Raw genomic sequence first — 24,205 nt, 5'->3', positions numbered from 1 at the left:
TTTCACAGGGAAAAACAGACTAGAATATGCACCACGTAATGACACAGTATAAGTAGAGCATCACGACTTTTCCAGTGAAACCTTATAGTGGCCTTCCAGTACCTAAAGGGGGCCTACAGGAGGGATGGGGAAGGACTCTCTATCAGGGAATAGAGCGATAGGACAAGGGGTAAGGGTTTTAAACTGAAGGAGGATAGATTTCTTCTTCTTCTTCACTGTGAGTGTGGTGGAGCACTGGAACAGGTTGCCCCAGTTGGGGCCCCTTCCCTGGAGATATTCAAGGAGAGGCTCGATGAGGCCCTGGGCAACCTGGTCTAGTTGGGGGTGTCCCTGCTGACTGCGGGGAGGTCGGACTAGATGACCTTTGGAGGTCCCTTCCGGCCTGGGCAATTCTATGATTCTATGATTTAGATAACATATTATGAAAAAAATCCTTACCCTGGGGGTGGTGAGACACTGGAAGAGGCTGCCCAGAGAAGTTGTGGATGCTCCATCCCTGGAGATGTTCAAGGCCAGGCTGGACTTCTGTAGGGAAGGTTGTTTCTGGAAGCATCTGTCTCCAGAGGACCAAAATATATCCTGCATGAGGATGCAAGGAAGAATATAAGATAGTGCTTTGAAACCTGAGACCCTTACAAACACAACTCTCTACATTGCAAGTATTTTGGGGCTGAGGAACCTCAGAAAACTGAGTGCAGATTGCTCATGGACATGCAAACATTTGAGCAGTAGCCCTGATAAGCAAGGCTCAAGTCCTTTCTGTGAGTGCTTGCTGAGATCATAATAGAAGTGGTAGTACCACAAGCAAGGTATGTATAGCCCTAGAGGAACACATATCTACATTATAGAAATACACTGTTCAGCTTCCTCCAACTCTTGCCTGACTACAGCTCAAAGAAGGTTATTTAGTCACCCCAAGATCACCTCAGTTTTTCCTTTCTCTTCTGGATCCAACCTATCCCACACCTATTATTTCTGAGATAAACATGCTCACCTGTGGCACTCAGCAGAGCCAGTTTGTGATGAGTTAAATTCAACACAAAAGGTCCCCTGAGCATAGAGTATTTCAAGATTAAATCCAGGTCTTGCTGTATTACAGTTAGCCTGACTGAGCTTTTACAGTGTTATTTGACTTAAAATCTTTCGTTAGGAGGTGGTGAGGACTTTGAATCTAATAGTGTGCTTTAATCTCTATTTAATATAAATCTTTTTTAATGTGTCAATCAAAAAAAAAAAGTATAAACTAAAAAAATTGGAAAGATTTTTCATTTTTTACCTCTGGAAATAAAGTTTAAGGACAAGATATGATAGTTCACACTGTACCAGTAATTAAAAAATAAAAAGAAATAAATTGCTGCAGGAAGTTAGGATTTTAAGCAGTGAAATCACTGCTTTTGCTCAAAGGTATTTAAAAGAAGTGAATGGAAATTAATCCATCATTTATAATAGAGCAGAAATGAAAGCATTCAAAGGAAAACTAATTCTAAAAATTTTAATGCTGATTTATATTTCAATTATATAATGCTTATTTACAATTATAATTATCCATGTGCTTCTAAGAAGAGTGACAGTGTAAAGGAAATGGGTTATATATATTCTTACATGAAAGCTAGAAACTAGGCATTTAAACAGAAATTCCTCTGTGATTGTGATGTGACTTTTTAAAAATGCAGCATTAGTTTATCAACATACATATATCTCCATACTCAATAAGCTAGAATCACTGTAAAACTGTATTTTTAGAGAAGCAGTAGCTTTTTGCTTACATTGTTTTTAGTTTTGAAAAATTGCGTGAATTGCCAGATGCTTTTTATCTCATCCAGTAATTCCACTCAGTGAAGTTGTTGCTCTTACATAAGCACCGGATTTAACAAATTTGCTTCCCACTTTATTTCCTACTTCTCTTCTTCCCACAGAGTTTGGCAGTGTCTTTTTCAGTCTACTTTTTTTTCTTTTTTTTTTTTTTTTATTTCTTTCTTTAACTCCCCTTTTTGGGGAGGGGAGGTGGGGTGAAGATGTCTTTTTATTTTCAAGAAAAGATTCTTTATAAATACCGCTGTGACAAATCCATTACACAGCACAGAAGCGATCAGCGTGGTGCCAAACTCTGGCTGAGAACTGAAGGTCCAAACTAGCGCTGTTCCAAAAGATCAATGGGACACACTTCTAAACGGCAAGAGTTTTAACTGGCTCTATACACCACTAAAAGAAAATAAAAGATCAAATGGTAGGTTCTAAGACAGAAATAAATGTGTGTTTGTTTCTGCCCTTCTGGCCCACTCTTTAAATACAGCTTAGGAAAAAAAATACATTAAGGGACAACAAAGAAAATACAAGCAGCTGAGATCTGCGTTCTTCTGATAAGCTGTACTGTGATTCACAGCAAACTTTAAACAGCATAGGTAATTAACCTTATGGAAAAAAAATACCAGGGGACAGGGTAGATACTCTCCCACTTGAATTGTGTGAAACAAGACTGCATCTCTTTAGTGAATTTATTTATTTATTTTTAAATTGTCAGTCCAGGCATAAATTATGAGATGGACTGGGTAATCCGAGGCTAATATTGTCTTAGGGAGAAAGGAAATCTGCTCATGATGTTATAATCTAAATGCTCTGGTCAGGATATGTATATGTATTTTTCATAACTAATACAGCTTATTTAAAGAAATGATACTTATTCTGAAGAAACAAATAAAACTGTTTGGATTTAGGTATTGACCAGATATGCTGCTGAAACGCTTTCAGATATCAATCTTACTCTTCCCAGATCGTTGGCATACAATAATATATCGACTGGACTGTACTAGGCAAACTTCTTTTTTTCTTTCTTGGCAATATGTTTCTCAGATATCTCCTGCTGATTTTAAAATGAGATATCTATTTAAATCTCCCATATATGTACTGGAGGAAAACTTTGATGTCTTAAATATCTGAAAATTTTAACATCTGCTGTTTACTTGCGTGCATCTTGCATTAAGGAAGAAAAAAAGTTTCACTTCAGAAGCATGGTTCTTGTGGTTTCACAGTCTTTTTAGTATAAAGTCGTGAATTTTAAAGTACAGCCACAACTCTACTACTGAATAGGTTTTGGGGGTTTGTTGGTTTCTGGCTTTTTTTTTTTTTTTGCCAGCCAAGGTTACTCAGGTTTCTTTTTTTCCCACTTCGAAGTACTGAAGAAAAGTTGTTGTTTTTTCAACAACAGTACTGTTGTTTCATTATCAGTTTCAGGGAAATAATATGTTCTGTGATTAAAAAGCATTCGCAAAGAAATTCAGAAAGATATTTCAGTGGCACAGCAAGGAGAGAATCTAGAACATCAGAAAACTGCTGATGAAACAGATTCATAATCTAAAATAGTGAGTGTATATGCTAATTCATAGTTTAAAAATCCTCAAGATTCTACATAAATAATTTTCCCTTTATCTTCTTTTATTATTCCTCTTTGTCCTTCTCATCAGCCCTGGAAATGTCACAAAATACATTACAACAGCTACCTTAAATAAAAGGTTTGTTTCTCTCCGCCCCCTTCCTCAAAGTAGGAACTTTTCTGGGAAGAATTTAGATCCCAGAACCACTCACTACTTATCAGTCTTTTCAACACAAGCATGTACATGTTCAAAGAAGCTAAGACTAACCTCTAAGTACAGCTGGAAAATTTCTCTTAAATAGGGTGAGTCATATTTGGATGGTTCTGAAAAAGAGCTTTCTTCCTATGCGGTCTTAAAATGTCTCTCATATTGCCCAACAGAAAGCCTAATTTTGTGAGAAGCAACAAAGAGTACTTTTCCTTCTTAGGCTCTCACAGTGAAAATGCCTTTCTCCTCTGTGGTGTCGCATATCATCACCAGCTTCAGCTAGAATCTTAAAGACACATAAATCAAAAAGCTGTCACTTCTTCTAAAAACATTTGTACGTAGCGGCAATACAATTTTCATGCCTGACAACATAATGAAACACTTCTGTGTGGAAGCTGCTAGAAATGTTATTTGTTTGACTCAAGTGACCAGCTGCAGAAGTTCAAGCTTTAAGGAGCTCGTCGGGATCTCCACAATCTTCTGCAGCTGCCTCTGGTCTAGAAGAGGATGAGGTACACAGTATTTCTTCTGTTAACAAGGACTATGCAGGCATGGTTCACTAGAGGATCAATTTCACTAGATAAACAGATGTACTGAAATAGGGCCCATCAAAAATAAATCAGGTTAAAGCGTGGCCACTGCTGTAGAAGTGTTTGGAAAGAGTTCCTGCTTCAGAGGTCATCGTGTGCATAAAGTGAAAAGAGAGACCTTGATGCAACAAAGTGAAAAGAGAGACCTTGACGCAACTGGGCTGTTCCTTCCTATGGCCAGTTATACCAGACCAGCCTATAGACCCTTCCGAAAGCCTCTCTGACAGAAAAGCTGCGGTGCTGCATGATGGGCATCACTTGGAGCTGGGGGGCATCAATCAGCCAGCACAGCCATTTGCAAAATGCTTTCCCAGTTGCAGCATCTGACGTGTATGGGACCTCACCGTCATCATCAATGCAGCATTGGGCTGAGATTTCCTAACAGCTTCAGGGAAGGGTTCATTCTTGACAGAAGATAAACACTTCCCACCTTCAATGGCCGTGGGAGAGGGAAAGGGGGAAACTGAAACATGGCTTCCTCATCCTTTTTCAGTGGGGTGAATGAACAAAATAGTTCCCAGGCGGACATAGCATGTCCCTCAGGAGCTGGCAGGTCTGTTCTCAAGGGAATGTTTCCAAACGAAAAGTGTTAGAGCATGCACAGAGGCAAATCCATCCGGTTTGAAGATGTAAGAAATGCAACCAGAAAAATCTTAGGAGGGACCTTCTATATATCAATGACAATAATAATAAAGACCTGTCTCAGATCAAGTATTTTGATCAGCAGAAAAGAGGTTATTAATATGAAAACAAATGTAAAGAGGTTTGCTAAAGCTGCATCAGGCAGGAGTGGTAACAGGAAATAAAATGTAAGTCTGCTGTATAGCAAATGCAATAGAGATCTAAAAGATAAAAGGGAGGAAAAAGCAAAAGAGTGATTTATTACCTAGTCAACTAAATTTAAATTTGCATTACTGTTAAATGCTTTTATGGCTGTTCACGGGCACTGAAAACTGTAATGAATGTCCCTAGATACAAAGAGCTAGAGTTAATTCATATATAAACTATTCAGATATTCTTACTGGAACTGACAAAAATTGGTGAGCTAAAGAAAAAGCACTTTGTGAGGTCAGTCAGAAATAACACAGATGAATCAGCAGCATGAGAGCTGTCTCAAGTTAGAAAGAACCAAAAGAACAGAAAGAATCTAACGAACAAGAAGGAAATAAGTGACCTGATAAGAAGTACTGTATTTAGAGAGAAACTCAGGAGCTGTTGTACCTCAAAACCTTTTTTCATTATTTTTAAAGACAACTATGCAAAATGAATTTCCTAAATAGCAGAATACAATACTATGATTGGTACTATTATTTATTTAGATTACAGTTAGTTCATATCCAGCTATCTCAGACTGATACCCTTCAGACCCACTGCAAAGAAAATTGCAAATTTTCTTGCCAATTCAAGCTGAGAAAACTGCAAGAGCAACCCTAGCTGCTGTAATAGCTGGCTACCCTCTGCAGGTGAACAACTACTTTGTGTCTCAACATTTTATCCCCAACATCCTTATCCAGGCAAGTTTCATGGAATTAGGTTCCCTGCCTTTCTCAGCACGCTGCTGTGACAGAAGCTTCTGCTGCCTGTCACATTTGGAAGCTTGATGGTTACACTAGAATTACAGAATAACACAGCAGTAATAAAAAGCAGAGAGAGCTGGTAATCCTCAGACATCAGAACTTGTCTTCAACAAGTTGTTTGTTTTTATTTTAAAACAAACAAACCATCCCCAATGAACACACAGCTTACCCCCTAACAAACACAACATATCCAAACAAAAACCTACCTACCTTTAAATTCATTTAGAAAAAATTCTTATGTGCCCATATATACGTCCACAAGTCTAGATTGTCTAAAACTATATCCTTATTAAACATGCCAACATTATTAATAATAATTGCTTCATTAAAAGACTTCAGTCTTTAACATATAAGCTCTGCTTATATGTAATAAAAGTGTCCTCATTGAGATTTGCATATAGAACTCTGCTATTTCACAGCTTTAATGGAGTTAAGGAGGGGAACTTATTACTTATATGTACATAGTAGTAACAACATACACAATTAAAGTCCAAATAAACAACTGGAAAACATGACGTTCTCCTGGGCATTATGGGCTACCAAAGAAATGTCTTTCAAGTCACTGTTAAAAATTTCACCTAGTATAAATAAGCCACTTACACAGACAGCAGGAACACATGATCACAAAAAGCCCCAGCTGATATTTGTGACACTCGGACTTCAGGCTGGGCAGAAAAGCTGAAACCAGCTCGGATGTAATTGTTCATGGACCACGTCGGCGCACCCAGTGCTCATCATTCTGAGGCTGCCTGACACCTGATAATTGCTAATCGCCAAATACACTTATTCCCATCTCGGGGAACTTCTGACTTTTGTGAAGGTTGCTCCTTTCTGGCCCTTTTGCAGATGGCTGAGGAGAACAGCTGATGGTTTATGCAGCGTGGCTGGGAGAAAGCCAGGCAGTGGTCAGACCCGCAGCTCTGCAGAGCCTGGGCTTTTGCATCCCACTTTGTTAGTCACAGCCCTCATTTTGATGAAAAGCAGCTTGTTAAAGCTGCTATCAGCTGAGAAAGTGATGTGAATAGGAATAATGAAACTCCTTAGATAATTTGTCTCTTTTGTGAGCTCCCTTGCTCTTCAAAAGGCCCCCAACCAGACACTTTCTGTGTCTGAAGCTAACCAATCCTCATAAATAAAGAGACAGACAGAAAAATCCCAAATCTTGACAGAAAACAATCTATGAGAATGTCAGCATTAGGCTACTGTTAACATAACTGTCTCCTCTTTGTGGGTACTAATTCAAGTCCCTGTTCAATCTGGAAAAAGCCCAAAACCAACTGTCTCTCACATCATGCACATACTTGACAATTAATCTACTTTTCATGCAAAAAGATAAGCTCTACTAACCAAGGAACAAGAGAGGAACATATTGGTGTACCTTTTTAAGCACTGACGGAGAATTCATACATTAAAGGGATTACTAATATTTCAAATCAAGACAGTCACGTTCAGCTAATTTTTTTTTTTTTTGGTTCAAAACATTATTTAATCTCAAGAGCTTGTTTTGCTAGCAACCAAGCAGAAATGATTCTGATAAAATACTTATTCAGAAACAGTGTTATGTTCAAAGAGTGGAAGCATTCATTGAACAACATGAATTCCCACCTATTTACAGTGATTATCTGACAAGGAGTCAGAGTGATATGTTTTGGCTTTTGTTTGTTTTGTGCTGGTTTTTTTTTTTAACCAAATAAAGCTTTATCTTAATTCTAAATCCACATTCTCTTCTCAATGAAAATGTATAATGTATGCAACCTTGCAAATAAATGAAGAACTGTGTTCAGGAAGAATACCGAGAGCCCCATCAGGCTCTCAGAAGTTTGTAAAGATTTAGCTATTGCGGAGCTGAGCACGGGAATAGCCATGTAGTGTGTGGAGCCTCAGCCATCCTACAGAAACCACCTACTGAAAAGTCAAGGGTTTAGGCAAAGTGGACTAGCAACACTTAGTATTTTGAGAACAGCAGCCATTTAGGAAATGAAGGGTTGTGGCCAAGACAATGCAATTAGCCTAAATTAAACTGTGCTGCTCATACCCTTTTCATATGGTTTTTGATGATTTGACTCCATGTATGTATGGTCGCTCTAAAGCTGTGGAAAGAAGTTCATTGCACAGTCTTTTATTCCATACCACACTGCATCCTCTCTGCTTAATGTTTTACATGGTTTTCCAAAAGAAATGGACAGTAACATACCGATGACTTATAGGTTACATGTTCTGCTGTATTAAACATAATGAGAACTAAATAGAATATATTTCTATCTATTTTTTGTTAGCTCTGGTATCTACTGGCACTGAATTAAGTCACTGAAGCACAAGCAGCCCAGAAAGACCGATACACGCGAGTGATTTCCACTTGTATGATGTACTGGTTTTGGCCCTAGTAGACTTTGCACTGGAGCATAACATATTGAAGTCACTAAAGAGTGCAGCTGCAGTCAGAGGTAAACCTAGCTGTGCTTTCACGGTCATGTTGTTGCCATGCACTCATGTTAGCAGTGACTTTTAGTGAACTGATGGATTACATTGTTTAAAACAAATCAAAAGAAAAATCCCAAACCAAGACCAAACACTTTCTGTTAACTATTTCATTTGTATCAATATCAGCAGTAAATATTTTGTGTGCGTAAAAAAGTTAACATCACTTTCTGATGCTCAAAACTTTGAGGGTTAACTGCTATACCTCTAAAAGATGTTAAAAACATTTTAATCCTTTCTCTAGACAGCACTTCATGTGTGAAAAATTTTGGAAATGTGCAACTATGTCAATACCTCCCCCGGTCTTTCTGTTGCCTAAATTAATTGTTAATAGTAAACAATCAGAGGCTTTGGTTTGTGGTTTTTTAAAAATCATATTTGCTTTTAAGATGATTTTTTAATTTTTTTTTTTTTAAAAGTACTCTTTTTTCCTTTTTTCCTCAGTTTTTGAGTTAAAACTGATTATTGATAGTTTACAGCAGAGCTATGTAAACTCCTCTGGAAACAAGTGTAAGGGTAAAGACCCCATAATGCAGGGGAACAGGAATAACCTATGGGGAAGCAAAAAGACACCATCAACCACTACTGGTGAACGTTGACCTTGTAAGACAAGACCATGGGCCTGGTGGGGAATCTGTGAGCAGCAGTATCTAAAGCAGCTGATGCGGTAAACACAAAATAGACCAGTGTGAGCATTCACTGGTGGTGAATTCACCTGAGTTTTGTGAACATACACCACAGGTTTGCTGCGTTTTTTCCAAACCTACCAACCTGACCTTGTAATGCCATGTCAGACATTCATGCCCAAGGCCAGCAGGCTTCACTCGGGCTCTGACCCAGCCACTTTTGCCATACAAGCATGCTCACACACATTCAAATAGTGACCAGAGGGCAAAGAAGCTGTGGAGAGACTTGGGGAGCTGTTTAAGTTTCCTGCTTATGTAAGGATCGCCTGAGACCTCAGAAAGTTGACATTCTTAAATCTTCCCTTGTTCAAGGAACATTGTGTTCCTCCACTCAGTCAAAGTTGTGCACAGCTTTGTGGTTGTATTGTGTAGCTGTTGAGTGCCACTCAGTTTTGGGTCTCCAATTTATACTACTGCCTCATCAAGACAGAACAAAAAAAGCTTGTGTATACACAGCTGCTCACGGACAAATAGAAGACAACTAGGAAATTTTTGCATTGTTGAAAATTAAGAAGATAACAGCATTAATAAAGCATATATTAAAAACCAAACAAACACTCACCCCTGTTTCTAATACAGGGGAATACAGAAAAGTTCTTTTGGTTTGTGGCTAAAGTTTTCCAGGTTAAAACCAACAGAAACAACTTTCAACTAAATTTTTGACTTCTATGTGTTCTTAATAAATGTATTTTATTAATGAAAGTTCTATTATTTCTGAGAAAATTGTCTTTAATGAATTATAAGGATTTTGTGAGCCAATTGGAAGCAGTCCCCCTCTCTCTGAATAGTCCTCTGTCTTTTGCATACATTAAGCTTGCCACTCACTGTAGGGGTATGCAAGTGTGATACTCTTTGTCTGATGAACGACTACTTTTACTTTTTTTTTTTTCATTTCTTCTTTCTAAATAATAAACAAGGTCTCTCTCTCTTCTGCATACACCTACATAATTTACTCATAAAAATTCCAGGCAGAAAACAGTAAATGTACAGCTCGCTCCAGCTTTCAAAATTGCATCTATATCCAGCCATATTATCTAGATGCATCTTCCATCTCTCCCTGATACACCAGACACATTTGGCTGCTTTATTAGCAGCCTCCAGAGACATAACAGAGACTATAAGAACAGTGTAGATCAAGTTGCCTAAAGGGCTTATCACAAAATTTTTACCAAACATTTATCAAAGAATAACAAAACCATGTTATTAGAGAAAATTCTTCCCTTCCTGTAGTCCCATCTTAAGGTTTTTAACCAGTAGCACTATGAGGCAATGACTAAACTACCAAAGCTTGTTTCTTGCTTTCCTTCCTTCTCTGAGAATAAAAAACAACCCCAAAAAACCTCTTCAAATTTCACTGCATTTTTTAAAACAGCAGTAATAACATTTTGTAAAGAAAAAAAAAAAATCTCTATATTGCTTTTTATTTCTCTGTTATAATTTGTTTTGTGAAATGTTGCATTTTCCAGCACTTCACTGACAAAATTAAGTTATCACTGTTGGAAAACAAGGACATAAGGAACTTACTGAACTGTGATAAACTAGTTTTTCAGTATTTGTGAAATTCTCAGACATACATACATACCAAAAAAACCCCAAAGCTTTCTGTCCACAAGATTTTCTGAATCTTCCCTGATAAAATGAAAACAGCTATTTATTAGGTTCTATATTGTTGTTTAGCACTAGATTATATAGCACTAGATTTATTCTATACTATACAAACATATTTGAATTTTGTTAACTACGCTTCTATTAACAGGAAAAACAGATCGAGTTGGAAAATTTATTTTCTAAAATTATTTCCAACTTTTTTGGTTCTTCTCATTACCTGTTTTTCATGCACACATCAAAGATGAGTATTCCCCAAGGAAAGTGGGGGTGCGAAGGAGAGATATACTATAAAATAAAGCGAGCTAAAATATAATTAAATGCAAAAGATTATTTAAGCCAAGCAGGTATCTTCCTGAAACAGAAATCCCAGTAAGGCCATTATGGAGCAAAACAATCAACAGGATGAAAAATCACACACTTTTTAAAGGCTACAAAAAAAAGAAGAAAAATCTAAAATAATTTGTAGACATCCTTGTCTATCAGTCCAGTGGGTGCAAAGGCACCACACAGAAATTGAGGCATTGTGGGAGAGTTCCTACTTTGGGGAATTCACTAACAAACCAAGCCTTCTTCCCAAATAAAACAGCTTTGAGAAAATTTGGATGAATAGCCATTTGACTCATTATTTACTAAACAGAATACTAGTGAGAAATAAACACCTATTCTTTTCCTTCTCGTGAGTGTTTCTAGAGATAAAGTGTCCAAAAAGAGGATGATGGAACAAACTAATAAAATAGAATAATATCTTTAGGACAAGATAAATTTTACATTGAAGTTCTAAAGCTACTGAAGTATTATCATAGTGCTAAATTTTCACAAAATACCCTTCTTCATAATTTTCTCTACTAATTACAGGAATTGTAGTTTATAGAGTAGGTTATTTTCAATATGAAGAGGGTGATTTGATTTCCTCCTTGCAGCCTGTGAGGCCAATTTGATCTGACATACAGGGAATCTGAATGTTTCAGTGCTTTAATAAGTAAATGTATATAAACTATTATTGCTATTGTTTATGTTGCCAGTTTTTAAAAGTACTTTTTTATTCCTCCTTTCTGTGAACTATTTCAGGAGAGGCTTGCAGGAAAAAAACCACATCAGACTTATTGATCAATGTAATTATACAGTATTGGATTCCACCATTCTATTTACATACTTGTCCGAAAAAATGAAAGACTCATTGTAATTCTCTTCATCTAGAAGTACAGCTATAAGAACATACAATCTCTTTCTAATGGAAATCAGAATTACAATTAGATCTAATTAAAAAAAAAAAAAGCACTAGTAGAACATTTTTTTGGCAAAAGATGCTGACACAGTAGAATAAAAAAAAAAAAGTTCAAAAGGACACATCAATTCTGGTGACATTTTTAACACAAAATTGAGGAGTCTAGCTGGCCTGCCTGCACAGGCTTTTGCTGCCAAAGTTTGTCCTGGACCACTGCCCCTAAAGGTTTCCCCACTTTTGCAAGAAGACAAACTTGCTGGAAATCAACTTCACCTCTGAAGGATGCCCCCTCATCTCAATCAGATACACAAAGCAATGCAGACATTTTATATGAATACACATATACACATGCACCTCTCTAGTCTCTCAAAATAAATTTTAATCTCAAGAGTTAGAAGAAATGCCACATTTAGGGATTACTGGTTCTTAAATACAAATTAGAGAAACAGTTTACTAAAATAGTCTGCTGATAGATTATGTTTTAAAATGCTAACAAGGAGAATGAGACCAAGGGGTCTCTTGATATTCCAGTTCAAAGTTGATTTTCCTAATCCAGAGTAATTCTCACACTTTCTGCCCCACAGGAGTACATTAACCTCTGAACTATTGCTTAAAAATGAAGTACAGGTGCCAAAGATCTTTCCCCTCTTAGTACCCTCAGTGTTAGATTTGGTGCAATCAAAAAACATCTACCAGACCAAGTAAAAAACATAACAGAGCCAAAGAAAGCCACATTTTAAATAAGTTAAAAGCCATTCAGATGCTTACCTGGTTAGTACTTCAGAAATTCAGCATCTACACACCTGTCCAAGAAAAGCAACATTAGACACACAGGTACTACAAATAACCTAGAGCCTAAGTACAGATCTACTGAGTGATAGCAAAGCCTAAATGTTAATTGTAGACACCAGTGGTGGCCCATGTGACTGCAACCCCCATACCTTGCAAGAAAAAAGTAATCTTATTAGGCAAATGCATTTATAGGTTCATCACCTACTATTCAAAGTTATTAATTATCATGATATGTAAGCTCAACCAGTAATTAATTATATATAAGCAGAAAAATGATTTTTTTAAATTGTAAAATGACTTTAAATATATAGTGCATGAATGGTACAAAGTGTAAATATGTCAAGCAGTCACTAAAAGATTAGATTTACCCCCTGCTGATGCAGAGTTGTTTACTTCTCAGGTAAGCAATACGATGCCTAATCTAACAAAGAAATATCTTCACAACACTACTTGTGATAGTGGCCAGACTGTCTAGTACAAGAGGAAAGGAGTCTGGGTGTAAAAGCCTGAACTTCTCTGGACCTAGGAGCCTTCAAAGGGAAGACTGACTATAAAAGCTAACACATCCTACCATAAAGGCAAGATGGAAAAAAGTGGGAAGCTCTAAAGCTCTAAATCTGTCTGAGGATTCACTCTTAGGGGTGCCTTTGAAAGCTGTCATTGACAGAAGCTTTTGAAAGAGACTTCTTTAATGAATATCTTAGAAGGAGCTGTTTTTAAAATAGGATTCATAACAGGCTACATTGCCTGTGATGGTAATATTATTGTATTATGTAAATAATACTTATACGTAAATAATACTATACTGTACATAATACTTATATGTAAATAGCCAAAACACTTCCAGAATCACTGTCTAACTCTGTTTTGTCATCTCTTGAGAAAAATTATAATAAAATTAAAATACACGCCCCAAAAAAACCCCCACCAACTCTGAAAACCAAGTGTTATGTTTTACTGTTTTGTATCTATCCTCTACTTTACCAAAAGCAAAAAATTCAAGACCAGAGGAAAAGACAATCAAGTACAACTCCTTTTCCCACCCCAAGAAGGTCTTACCAGCACAGAAGAAAATCTTTTGCTTTAGAACACCTGGTTTCCACTTTCTAGCTAAAGGTAATTAGCCTTTAATTATCACCAGTTACATTTTCACCTGCAAATCACTGGAAAGTCAGACTTGCCCAATTAGCATATTCATCTCCCACCTGCAGGCAGTGAGGAAACACCCTGCACTTCAACTGAAGGATTAACCTTTAATTTACCAATGTCTTAGCTGCATTCTCAGCCAAACCCACAAAATTAATGTTGTGCACATGTGTGCAGATTCTGAGGTCAAATAATCTATTTTGGGAGAGACTGTTGTGAAGGGTTTCTATACCCTTCTATAAGGTTAACCCTGGGAAAAACCTGAAAGCATTTTCATAGAAATACACATCAAAGTGAAAAAAATCAACGCACAAACTGTCCAGTCTTCTCAGTTTTCTCCCAATAGTTTAATATTGCTAAGTGCGCTGGAGGAGATTTCTAGACATTGTTGATACATCAATGAAAATACAAAGCTTGAAGCTCCTGTGAATCCTCCTAAAAGTTTCTGCAATACAGGTAATGATCTCAAAGGCAGGTGGTCCGATTCTCACTACAAATAAACATGCTTCAGCTGACCTTCCAGCACTCAATTTGCAGCTTTTGCTGGGCTTATTATAAAATTTATTCTCCAGCTTAATTTTTGCTTGCACTGGTATTTTTCATAAATGTAACAAAGTTATTTTTTGCATGAATACAGATTCAATGATGTGTTTGCAGGCTAGGGCTTTAATTGTGCAAACAAACACATCCTTATGCAGGTGGCATGTTTCAATATCTTCAAAAGGACAAACAGTGTGTGTAAACACATCCCTAAGGTGCATATTTAATGAAGGAAAATTCCTAGCTTAGGAATCATTTTTTATTTTACATTTTTTTAAAAAATAAATTGAATACTCTTCACGTAGTATGATGACTGTTTTAAAAAAATAATCTATTGTTTAAATTATCAAAAGAAATGGAGAAAATCCTCCATCCCTGAATCTATGAACCTTAGTCATTTTGCAGAGACAAAACCCAAAAAACCTCCTCACAAATGCAACAGGTAAACTAAATTGCTGTGGTCAGTCTCCTTAAACAATAACATTGTGCCAAAGTAATAATTCTACTTTTGGGGTACTTTTATTTCTTGGGCACTACAATGTATCTTTATGTCATAATTTTAATTCAGATAAGACTTTGTTGACAAATTATGCATAAAATATCTATAAAATTGTTTATAAAATATGTTTATTAGATTAGCTGAAATGGGTTTGGCACAACTAAGTCACTGTATCATTTTATTATCATATTAATTTTATTTATGAAAAACATAGCTATAAAATAATATGGAGACTAAATAATAGAAATTACAATTTGGAAATAATATAAAACACAAACTTAAAACCACAGAGATTCTGTGTTCTCTTTAATATGCAAATAAATTTTTCTTTCTACTACATGTAAATTACAATTTACCAGTCACAAGCAAAGCCTTTGGTGCTGCAGGTATTTATGATAAAAGCTAAAATTTATCATAGCTCAAATATTTCTAAACATTTTCTAAAAAGAGGTGATTTTTTTTCATATGCAAACAGTATTATATTCTGTGTTTTGCCTCTTCATAGATGCAAAACGTTGACTGCATTTTTCTTCTGTGCTAAAGCCTTGAGACACCAGGATAAACAATAGCTCAGATACTAATGCACCTTTTCAGCCTGTTAGATTTCTTTTTGCCAGTTTACTTCAGATACATGAAATTGGATTTCTGAAGGCTTAGACAGGTATTTAACCTACAAGGCTTTGATTTCTTCTGAATTAAATTTCTTATTTGGTTTCAACAAGCAATTCCATCCATAACTTGAAAAACCCTCTTCACAGAGTTTAATCAAAACTAATTAAAAAAAAAAAAGTTTTCCTGTGGGAACTTAACAAGACAGTATTTTCCACTGAAGATAATTTAATCAAATATTTCTGAGCTATATTCATCATTCCTTTCTGTCTTGCTGCATACTGATAGACAAGAGCATTCTGCCAAGATGCAGTAATTTTGCAAGTAGAATGGAAAATGTGTAAAATGAAAATGCTTTAGAAAGGCAAAATGGCTACTTACACTGGAATGGTGGAGCCATTTTTTTCCATGTCTAATAAGCTTAAATTGGCCTCATGAGAAGATCGTACTTCAAACCAGAAACATTTCTGTGTTAAAACACTTACTTGGACCAATGACCGTACTCTTCCCCAAATGGAGATGTAGAGATGATACAAGAACGATAGCAAAGCAGTGATGTTAATGCTAGGATGATACTTCATCCTGCTGCCAGATGAAGTGAGGACTGCCAAAAGTTTCCCATGTATTTGTAGATATCATAAATTGGAAACTACCATTTATAACAGGTAATTTCTCTGATAATGCCTGCAGAAAGCACGTCAGTTGTCATCCACACGACCTTGACCTACCATCACCAATGGTGCCATTAAATAATCTTACTTAATATGCAAGAAAAACACACTTGTAAGATATAAAATGCAAAAAAAACCCTCCAGTTTGTTTTGATCAGGGTCTCAATCATTCAAAGAAAAAGATAGTGCTAGGACCATACTGTTAATAGGAAAGGGACTGACAATCTGAAACACATTTTAAAGAGTTCTAGAAAGCAGATACTAATTAATCTAACATATAGAATAAAAATGAATTAAGATCTTAGGAAAGGACTTACTGAAAAATCGATGAGAAAACACTATGGTTTGTTGTTGCTTTGGGTTTTTTTGTGATTGAAATTTTTAGAGCAAAGAACTTTAAGTTCATAGGACTTTTAAAAAAAAATTAAGTGTGTATCAAGTCATATGAAAGTTATCAAGAGGTATATCTCAAGGCTGAATGTCGTTTTAAACGTAATATAGCTGTAATCCAACCCCTAATTATTAAATTTCTAGAGGAAAAAATTCTAAACATTTAGAAATCTCTCATAGTCTCTCATCACCAGAAAATAAATACTTAAATAATCCAGCCAATTTTCAGTTTCATATTATTCTGTCTCACCTATTCCTCCTCCTTTATCAGCTCAGAATTTTAACATTGCTCTTTTGGATTTACAGGCATATATGCACTAGATATTGCTGCCATCCAAAAACCAGCAACAATACCATATATTTTACGTCACATTGCCACAACACGGAAAAGAGGGTTATGTCTGAAAATATGAGTTTACAATATATATAATAATTCACTGTTGTATAGATTTGCCACACACACTTACAGCTAGCAGACTGTCTTTTTATTTTTAGGACAGCCATCGTATTTGCCATGAAGTTTCTTCAAAGAGAAACACGATGCAGTTCCTTTTCTTACATGGATGCCACACTAAACATATGATATTCCAAGCACGTTTTCTATACCAAGACAGTGTGTAATTATAATTCAATACATTTGGCTGGAAATCAAAATAGCTACCCCCTACCAAAAGCAAAGGCACCCAAAGCATTTGCTTTGACTTAAATGATTGCAAAATTTCAGCACATAAGACAATACATCAATTTCTTGACACTTCCTTCAAATTGGCTTTTAACGTGCAAACCCAAAGAAGGTAATTTATCTTTTCCCTTCTTTAACAATCTCTTTTTAGTTTACTATTACTAAGGTTTCACTAAAATATTCTGCATAAAATTCAATTCTTCCTCCCTAGTAAAGAATCCAGAACTTTTTAAATGCAACTGTACTTGTAGGTGTTTAGAGTAGAGCTAAGAAACATGAAATTCATGCTTTCAGAGTTATTTTAATTTGCCTGATTTTATTTAAAATATATAAACTTTAATTAAAGTAAGCTTTAATTTCATATATTTTAAGTATGCACTTACTACCTTATATTGACAATCCAATAGTAAGAACTTTTGCATGTGAGTATCATCAATAATCAACCTTAGTAATTCTTGGCTGTCCCACATCATCAGCAAATCTCCACATGTATAACCTACCAATATTATGATATCTTAATTAACTTTAAGGTTGCATTTTGAGACTTTATAATTCAATTAAGTAATCAATAATTCATGCCATAAATAGCTTTTTCTCCCTGAAAAAGAAGGCAAAAAGAAGTCCTCAAACAATAAGTAAAAAAGGCTTCATCGCTGTAGTGTCCAGTATTAATGGAATGATTCTGTATTACTTATTTGTGGCACAGAAACATGACTTCTCACTGCCCAGTCATGAGAAAACACAGCTCACGTGGCTGATGTATTTTCCTATTTGGAACATCCAAGATCAGCATCTGAGGTCTATCAGTGCTCAGTAAAACCCGTTACTGACATAACCAGATCATGCTTTGCTGGAAAATGAGTAACTACTTCAACCACTGAACACGTGCATCTTGGGTTCTGCTTACAGCTTCACCTGCTCAATGTCCAAAGCAACCAATCATTCTTTTTCATACATCTTAGGCACTTCTACAATTCAGTTGAAATACTATATAAAGAATGAATGATAAAATGCTCTATAGTGTGTAAAAGATGACAAATGTTAATAAATCTATCAAACAATTCAGACCATGTTCAGGAATCTTTGTGAAGGAAATATGCATCCGTGCCCTTGTGCTTCTTCCCCCAAACACAATGTTCACACGTAAATAAAGATTCTTTTCCAGGACAAGCCAACTACAACAGACAGTGGCCAAATATTGCATCATGGTTTCTCTTAAATGCTACAGAAAGGAAAAAAAAAAAAGGCCTTCTATTCTGAGCTACTAATGTTGCACCAAAGCACATAATTGCATTCTCAGCCCAGTGAACTCAACCCCACTGTAATTAAACAAAGCTGCTAGTTATTAAATCAAGGATTCTGATTTATTGAATTTTTGTTGTTATTGGTGGTGGTAGTGGTGGTGGCTTCCCTTCTGGATATTTTATACGTTATACATGCTACTATTTGAGGATTAACCAGTAATAAATATGGTGTAGATCATTAAGCATACTCTGCATTAAATTTTAAAGTACTATTTCCATTTACTTTGGCAAACTAATAATGAGGAATATATTGTGGATTTCATCTGAGAGTTAATAGGATCATTAAACTTGGAAAGCTCGGTATAACTGAATAAAAATTTGTTTTATTGTCATTCATTGGAAAAGAATGAAGAAAGAAAGAAACTTAATGAAAAAGATAACTAGGTGAATGTCTTTTCCCTTAAAACTATAGCTTTGCCTTTTACCTTCTCAGCTGTTTTCTGCTTGGAAAGTAAGAGGCTGTGACTAGAACCATCAGGAAACCCAAAGGATTTCCAGAAAAGGATTATTATTAAATGGTTACATTGGAATAATTTAGTATTTCTTTCCTCATAAACACACAACTCTTTTCTTCGTAAGTGTAAATAGCTAGTGCTTTTCCCCACATTTGTGGATTCAGAACTGCAAAGGACACCTTATATCTTCTGTCCAAAGGGAGAATTAATTACATCTGTGTCATCACAGTAATAACTGCTTAAAAGTGAAGGCTCCACAGTAATCCCAAAGTTTCACTGCCCTTGTCTTTGAAGAGTTTTTTGGGTTTGATTTGGTTTTTGGTGTTTCAGGGTTCTTTTAGTTTAGGGTTGTTTTTTTTTTTAATTTCTTTTTTTTTTTTTTTTTTTTCAAGTATGTAAGCTGTGTTTGACCTGAAAGTTCTTGCCTGATTCATGGTGGATACAGAGATGGTGCTATCTTGTATGTCTGCTCTGAACAGTTTTCAAAAACATAAGTGTTTTTACTATTTTGGAAACTGATACCATTTCCCTCTAAAAGTATTCCTTACTCCTCTCCTACCCCTCCAGTTTTCTTTATATTAAATAACTCAAGTAATTAATTTCTGTAGGTGTTACTGGAGCTCTGATATCTTTTGTTCTCCTTTGGACTTCCTCCAATTAGCCTCCATTGTACATCTATTTTAAGGTCTGAAAGAATAACAAATCTGACATCCTTTAAATTTCTGCCTGCGTACTGAGAGAAATATCTCATATTTTACTCAAACATTTCTTCCAGAATTACATACGCTCTTGAATTAAAAATGGGAAGAAGCAAGGTGATATTTTCCCTCAAAATTTTGGTGACTTAAACTTTCGAAAATATTCATGCGATTTTTTGTCTCAGTGCTTGTAGGAACCCTTTGGTCCTATAAAAGTCTATTTGTAGAGAGCCATTCCGTTTAATCCTCAAACTCCATCTCTGATCAGTATCCTGTAAATTCTATAGAATGGCATAGAAGATTCCTATAAGATGGCAGACTGCTCCTGCATTTCTGGCTTCCTTTGTTGTTTGTATCATCTTCCAGCCACAGCCTTTGTTGTGTTTGTCTCTGGCAGATTAAAGAGATTCATAGAACCTTTCGGAGTCTTTGACTTTTTAATGCAATATTTATACATTATAATAAAGTCACATCTCAGCTTCTTCAAAAGAGTGTCCCATTAGTCTGTTGAATACTGAGAGATTGGTCATTTCTTTTTTTTTCCCCCTTTTTCTTCTCCTACCTATAAAGTTTGCCACTTATGTTCCATCACAGAATAAAAGCAAATGCTGCAATACTCCAGCAAAAAGGAATTTCTTACTTTTCTTAATGTTGTTATGGAATGAGAGGAATTTAGGAAGGCAACAGAAAAGAGAGGAGCTAACAGTCCTGTATAATACTTCTGTTCCAGAATTTGTGACTGGCATTGCAGTTACCTATTTATCAACTAAACAGATGAAGTCTTAGCTTGAACTTTTACAGACTAAATGAAAGGGCAGAGATCTTTCTTTAACCTTTATATAAGTAACCACTGTGAGTAACGTAAACTGCAAAGGACTACAGAATGTCTTTTTCTGTAGAACTTGTAAGTGGTAAATCCCATAAACTCAATCCTTGGCTGTAACACAAGAGCTTTTTATTTTTTAGCAAATGGGACCTAAGCCTCCACTGTTGGTAGCATATATGAAATTTTCCTTTACAAATTACAATAATATGATCATTCAGGGTAGGATTGGAAACATTGTGCACTGCGTTTTATTAAAAGCAATGAGTGGATAATGATTGATGAAGTGAATAATCTTAAACTGATTTTTGTAATAAACCAGACATAGGTTATTACATAAAAATTAGTTCAATAACTACATAAATTTTCATATTTCTGTTTTTCTAGCTTATATGAAAATAGTATCTTTGCCTATGAATTCAGTTTATATGTATATATGTGTTTTCTAACAAGGTGGAATTAAAAATAAATCTATAGGGCATCGGTACATTTTTAAAAATGACTGAAGATTGTGTGCTATGTTTACACAATTCTACTGATTTAACTATGTAGGATTGAATACTGAATAAAAATAGGTGGTATGGAAGTTAAGTACTTTTGCAGAGAACAAGAAGAAATAAAAAATGCATAAGAATAAAGCTTGTGAAGAGTAAAAGCATGCCAAACATAGAATTTTCTTTACAGTTTTGGACATATTCCCTAAAGTAAATCTTAAAAAAGCCATTCTAACTTTTGTTGCTGTGTTGAAAATGATAGAAAAGAAAGGACAAAACTAAACCAGTTCATGATTACTTGAAGTGTAGGCAATCTTTCACTGTCAATCCTTTGTCACTGGGGCATTATGTAAATATGCTCCTGACAAGAAGTTTCTCTTTGTTCTTGTATTAGATGGTAGCAATTGCAGAGGTCAATGGATCACTAAAACTTGATATAGTAGACTTTAATCCAAGTAGCACAAGCTGAAAAGATGCACACATATGCTACCATGTCCTGATCAGAACCACTGCTTTGAAATTGTGCCCCAGTGTTACACCTAAACTGGCTGAAATATAAAGTTCCAAAAGAATTCCTGAGTGCCAGCAGAACACCACCAATGTAAAATTAGGAACAAAATCATCACAGTATAGTCGTACAGTTATATATTAGAATCATCGAATGGTTAGAGTTAGCAGGAGCCTTAAAGATCATCGAGTTCCAACTCCCTGCCATTGGCCTCCCACCAGACCAGGTTGCTCAAAGCCCCGTCCAGCCTGGCCTTGAACACCTCCAGGGATGGGGCAGCCACAACTTCTCTGGCCAACCTGTTCCAGTGTCTCACCACCCTCACAGTAAGGAATTCCTTCCTAATGCCTAATCCAAATCTCCCCTCTATCAGCTTAAAACCATTACCCCTTGTCCTGTCACTACACTCCCTGGTAAAGAGTCCTTCCCCATCTCTCCTGTAGGCCCCTTGTAGGTACTGGAAGGCTGCTATAAGGTCTCCTTGGAGCCTTCTCTTCTCCCGGCTGAACAACCACAACTATCTCAACCTGTCTTCATAGGAGAGCTACTCCAGCCCTCTGATCATCTTTATGGTCCTAATATTAGATACATGCGAAACCGTATCAGTTTTATACATGAGAAAGAGTTACGTAGCTCAGTGTACGGTATGAGGACTATCGTAGAGAAAGTTGCTACAGAAGTTCTTCATAAAAAAATCTACACATGCTGCATGAGAAATTGTCAGTATGCAACTATCATCTTATAAAACATGAAAATTAAATTATTATAACTGTATTAACATTCAGCAACTTTAAATGGGCGATTTGTAGGAAAAAGTTATTTTTGAGGGGAAAACCTCCTCTGTGAAGGGATACAGCGGGAAATAAGAAAGGAGGGTGATGCTGGGGGCCTCTAGAGAAATGCTAGTGACCTCACTGTGAAAGCATCTCTATTTTTGCCCACAAGAATAGAGAAAAGTAGACTGAAGTCAGTAAGAGTTCACATCTAAACTGAGAATTTAAGAAGAAGTAGAAGCCAAGTATAGTCCGTGCTTGTCCTCAGGTGTAGTTGAGACTCAGAGTCCTTAGTGAGAACCGTGTTCCCTGCCTGAATTATCCTGTCCATACCAAACCTATTCAGACTATGTGAACATTCATTTCTGCCCACATTAAAGCCTTAGTATTGCCTCCTAATTCTGTTCTCAGGAACCTGAATTCAAGTTGCCTGAACTTTAGTTAACTGGGCATAAGGTTGCATGGGAAAGCATGCATGGACAGGTGAATCTGGACTTCATAAGCTGTTTTAGGATTCATCTTACATGTTTTTTCCACTTTCCTTTTGCTATTAGAAATAATATTTAGTCTCATAATAGAACCTGAGCCAAATAGTACCAAAGTCTTCAACAACAGCATGAAGGAAAAGGATTACTGTTCTTCTCTTTTCTCTGTGCTCATATACAAAGTTCCAGCATAAGATATCACAAAATTGCTATTCTGCATGAGACTCTTATCTTGATTATTTTTCTTATCTTTCGTGTGAATTATATTCTTTTTCTGCTAACTGTGAATCAAGAGTAACTTTCCCTTTTTGTGCTACCTTTGACTTCTGCTAATTAAGTCTATTTATGACATCAGCGTAACAGAGCTGACACAGCAACTGTGAGCAAATGTCAGATTTACAGCCTCTCTGCTTCTGCAAACCAGAAAAGGAGATGAATTACAAGGGATGCATTTACTTCTTAATAATAATAATATGTTGTAATTGGTCATTTGGGGAGAAAAATGGATCAGAAAGATGGAAAGTAATTTGAATAATTTTCAAATAATACACTTGTAAAATTTGACTGAGCATGAAGGTGCATCTTTATTAAATGTTGAGTCATCCACCTTTCCATGTCCCTGCAGTCAAAACAGTATCAGCACTTTGCACACCAAAAAGTCATAGGATGGAACAGCAGTTTTGATACTGACACCATGAGAAAAAAAAGAAATGCAAGTATTCAAAAGCCTTTTCTTGGAGGGGTTGGGATAAGCAAAGAGGTAATCAGATCTTACCACTTTCAATAGCATTTTTCTTTAGAGATGACATACAAGGTTTTAAAAAATAAGTCTATATAAGCAGCAGTTACCCAAGTTATAAAAAATGAAAATAATTTTAAAAATTGGAACTATTTTCCACTTACCTTTCTATATTGTATAATAAGTTCAAAGCTAAGTGTATGCTTGTCTTTCTCCAGAGAACATAATGTTTTTGGCACAAGATTTTACTCTGTAGAAATGGAAAAAAATTAGTTGTCAGAATCTTAGAAGATCAGTTTCTTGCAAGAATAAAAGGCTTTGGATTTTTTTATGGCATTGCATTCTACAGTACTAAAAGTTCACAGACAAATTGTATTTATTTTTTGACTCATTAATATAAAAATTAAAAAGCTATCATATTCTAAAAATCAATAACTGACTTGTTTTTATTTCTGAGAGACACAAATTTATTAAGCGTCCTGACAGAAATTACAATACTAGATGCATCTAATTTGTTGAATATAAAAGTGCAGGTTGGAATGAAAACTTGGGCTTTGATCAACAGCAGCCCAGGTCAGCCTTGGCTTTGTCCAGCCAAGTCATTAAAATCTTAAGGGAACGATTTACCACAACTGCTCTGGGAAATCCCCTCCTGTGTGCCACTATCCCCTGAGTGAATGGAACAGAATATTCTTGCTCCTCTTCCTTCATAGGAAATGCAGCTTTCTAATTGACCCTGCCCAAATTCTTGATGTGCTTCCTGAACTGTGCCCAAGTATTTCATGGCCAACCTAAGCAGCAGTACTGAGTAGGAAGATGAAATAATTGTTTATGATCTCCTGGTCATGAATCTCC

At 36.0% G+C, this 24,205-nt stretch overlaps 1 long non-coding RNA gene across 1 annotated transcript; it reads right to left on the bottom strand.

The window, feature by feature from the left end:
• Nucleotides 1–487: 487 nt before the first annotated feature.
• On the bottom strand, nt 488–23,568 carry LOC106892606. The gene is made up of 3 exons (XR_001412908.1): nt 23,515–23,568; nt 12,511–12,545; nt 488–579 (listed from the first exon to the last, which is right to left on the bottom strand). It is a non-coding gene; the product is annotated as an uncharacterized LOC106892606 (long non-coding RNA).
• Between the last annotated feature and the right edge of the window lie 637 nt (nt 23,569–24,205).

This window comes from Calidris pugnax, unplaced genomic scaffold (assembly GCF_001431845.1).
Source record: "Calidris pugnax isolate Ruff unplaced genomic scaffold, ASM143184v1 scaffold42, whole genome shotgun sequence".
Classification (NCBI taxonomy): Eukaryota; Metazoa; Chordata; class Aves; order Charadriiformes; family Scolopacidae; genus Calidris; species Calidris pugnax.
This window is presented reverse-complemented; position numbering and strand designations above follow the sequence as displayed.